The sequence below is a fragment of the Octodon degus genome, unplaced genomic scaffold (genome assembly GCF_000260255.1).
Source record: "Octodon degus isolate 3935 unplaced genomic scaffold, OctDeg1.0 scaffold00050, whole genome shotgun sequence".
In the NCBI taxonomy this organism is placed as follows: Eukaryota; Metazoa; Chordata; class Mammalia; order Rodentia; family Octodontidae; genus Octodon; species Octodon degus.
In genome coordinates this window covers 1,099,298-1,103,085 of record NW_004524626.1, presented here as the reverse complement: position 1 = coordinate 1,103,085, position 3,788 = coordinate 1,099,298, and positions in this window count along the sequence as shown.

The following is a 3,788-nucleotide window of genomic DNA, read 5'->3' as shown; positions in this document are numbered from 1 at the left end:
ATGGATGTTGTATTGTGAAGAACAGGACTCATTGGCAAGGGGAATGGCCAGGATCAACCATGAGAACTTTTCAGCTCTAAGTTCTACTATTCTATAGCACTGTGAAGAATAGTTGCTAAATTGTTTGGTCATCCCAGACAAATGGAACTCAGCACAAGGATAAAACCTCAGACAAAACAATAAAGTCAGCCAAAATTAAAACACACCCCTCAAAAAAAAGCCACCCTAATTCTTGCATCATACTCAAAGATGACAAATTCAGGCTCTGGCAACCTGCCCAGAGAAATAAATTCCAGAGACAGGTTCCTTCACCAAGTAAGCCTAACCTACAGGTTGGGAGAGGTCCACATGATTACAATTTTAATACTAGCTGAGTTTAATAGGACAACAGAATTAAAAGCAAAAGGACAAAGAAATATACGTGTTTCTTCATAGTGAACTACTTCTTATATGCATTTTGCCAGGACTTATGGAGTACCTAACTATCTGCCAACCACTCTTCTAGGAAAGAGCACATGAGTGGGCAAAATTCAAGAGATCTGCCCATTGGAGTTCACAGCTAGAGAGAGAAGCAGTACAAACCACCATCTGCCATCCTTCTAAGGTGGTAAGCGCAAAGGGAGGAAGAAGGTGTGGTGAGAAAGGAGAAGTGGGTATTTGCTAATGCATTCTGAGTAGAACTCATAGAAAGTTAGGGACATTTGAGCAAGACTTAAAGGAGGTGAAGCAGCCAAGGGAAGGTAGGAGCTCTAGCATGCCAGGTAGAGTGAATCCCAATAACAAGAGGCCATTGTGGCGAAAGGGGAAAGGAAGAACAAGGTGGGGCGTGAGTGTGGGAAAGAATACCAAGAAATCCAATCAGAGAACTCTACCAGGCTTTTATGTGGAGCAAGCTACCTTCAACTTCTCATTGCAAGAATCCAAGGAACTCAGTGAAGAAGTCAATTTACTTGATGCTCCAGCCCCATGGTAAAGCACTCACCAACACATCAGTGGTGTTTCTATGCACCTTCCAGGCTTTTCAAGTGCTAAGTTTTAATACTATCAGCATGATTCAACATCAAGGACTCTTCACATATAAATGTGCTCTGTAGTTATCACCACTGAGAATGTTGAAATAATCATATCTGTTAGAACTTTTCCACTTTTTATTGTAAAGAAAAAACAAAATAACAGTAAAACAGTTTCAAAACAAGTTGTTAGGAGAATGACAATAATTAATACATCGTGTATTGTTATATTCATAGCAGTTATTCAGTGTACAAAATATCGCCATGGTATTTTGTCTAAACAATATTAACACAAGCCTTTCATTTCCGTAAACTAAGAGAAACTGGCTGCTTAATTATCTTTCCCCCGGAACCGGGGATTGAACTCAGGACTCTGCGCTTGCTAGGCAAGCGCTTATTCTACTGAGCTATCTCCCTGGTCCTGCTTAATTATCTTGTGTATAATTTTTTCTTCTCTCCTTCCTGTTCTTCCTTTCTCCTTGCCCCTATCATAATTGCTTTTTCTTTTGAATAGTGTCTTCCCAGTTCAAAATATCTGTTGTATGTTTTGGATCTCATTTACTTGTTCAGTTTCTTACACTAGTGAGACAATACAGTATTTACACATTTGAATCTGATTTATTTCACTTATGAGTATGGTCTTGAGTTGCATCTATTTACTTGTAAAAGTCTTAAGTTTATCCTTCTTTATAGCTACTACTGCTTCTTAATGAAGTAGTACTTCATTATATAAAGAAGATACATCTTTTTTTTTTCATCCATTTCTTCTTTGATGAGCATGTGGATTGTTTCCAAGATTTACCTATGGCATACTGTACTGTTATAAACATGAGTGCACAGATATCACTGTGGCATGATGTTTTAATTCTTCTGAAAAGATACCCAGAAGAAGAATAGCTAGGTGGAAAGAGACCCCTAATCCCAATTTTTAAGGAATCTGCACACTGATTTCCACAGTGGTTGCACCAGTCTACACTCCAACCAACAGAGGAGAAGGGTTCCTTTTCCCCCACAACCACAACCCCTCCAACATTTGTTATCACTACAGTTTTTGATGAGAGTCATTCTTTCTGGGGTAAGATGGAATCAATCTGTGTTGTTTTAATTTGCATCTCTTGAACGATCAATGATGTTGAACATTTTTTCACTTATTTATTTTACATTTGTATTTTGTTATCTGAAAAGTATGTATTCATTTTAGATGCCCATTTTGGATTGGGTCTTTGAATTTAGGGAGGTGATTTTTTAGAATTATTTATATGTTCTAGGTATAAATATGTTGTCTGAGGGGTAATTGTTTTCCACTATGTGGGTTGTTTTTTCACTCTGTTCGTGATTTCTTACGTTGTGCAAAAGCTTTTTAATTAGATGAGATCCCATTTGTTGATTCTTTGTAATATTGCCCTTGTAGTCTGGGTTTTGTTCATGAAGTCTCTGCTTATACCTATGCATTCAAGATCTCTACTTATTTTCTCCAGTAAATTTAGTGTTTTTATTTTAATTTGATACATTTTGACTTTAGCTTAATGCATAGTGATACACATGGGTCTAGTTTTAGTCTTCAGTGCGTGGGAAGTCAGTTTTTCCATCACTGTTTATTAAAGAAACTTTCTTCTAGTGAATATGTTTGCTCTTTCGTCAAAGGTAAGATGGCTTAATGTATTTGGGGTTGCAGCTGCATCATTTATTCTGTCTCACCGATCCTCAAGCCCAGTTTTTTTGCCAACAGCATGCTGATTTTACCACAGTAGCATTGTAATATATTTTCAGGTCTGAGATTACGAGACCCCCGTCTTGCTTTTGTTGCCCAGGATTGTTGCTGCTATTCTAGGTCTCTTCTGGTTCCAAATGAATTTTAGGGATGTCTTCTCTACATGTGTGAAGTATCCTAATGATATTTTGATTAGGATTGCATTAAATCTGTATAGCAGTTTTAGAGTATGGCCATTTTCACAATGTTGATTCTTCCTATCCAAGAACAAGGGATACCTTTCTATTTTCTGATAATCTCTTTGATCTCCTTTTTTAGGGTATGTAATTTTCGCCATAAAGATCATTTATAGCCTTTTACTAGATTTGTTCCCATGTACTTCATGATTTTAGATTCTATTGTGAAGGGTATGCTTTCCTTAATTTCTTTATCTGTGAGTTTGTTTCTTGTGTGCAGGAATGCTGTCTATTTTTAAGTGTTGATTTTGTATCCTGCTACACTACTGAATTTGCATATTAAATATACATGATTTCAGTGGAGTTTTTAGAGTCTCCTATGAAAAGTATCATGTCAAATTCAAATAATGATAATTTAACTTCTTTCTTTCCTAGCTTTATTTCTTTTTCCCGCTGTCTAATGCTTCCAGAACTGTATTGAACAGGAGTGGTGATAACGGACAACCTTGTCTTATTCTTGAATTTAGAGTGAGTGCTTTCAGTTTTTAGCTATTTGTTTGCCATAGTTGGCTTTTATAAGAATGAAATAAAGACTGTCTATTACAATTTTTATAGTATTTTTATCATGAACGGGTGTCACACTTTGTCAAATGCCTTTTCTGCATCCTCTGAGATGGTCACGTAGTTTTGTCTTTGGTTCTCTAAATATGATGTATTACATTTATTGACTTGCATATATTGATCCATCCCTGCATCCCTGGGTGGCATCCTACTTGCTCATGATGTATAATCTTCTTGATGATTTGCTACATTCTGTTTGCCAGTGTCTTATTAAATATTTTGCATTTATGTTAGGAAAATTGGCTTGTAGTTTTCTTTTTGGGGGGTTGC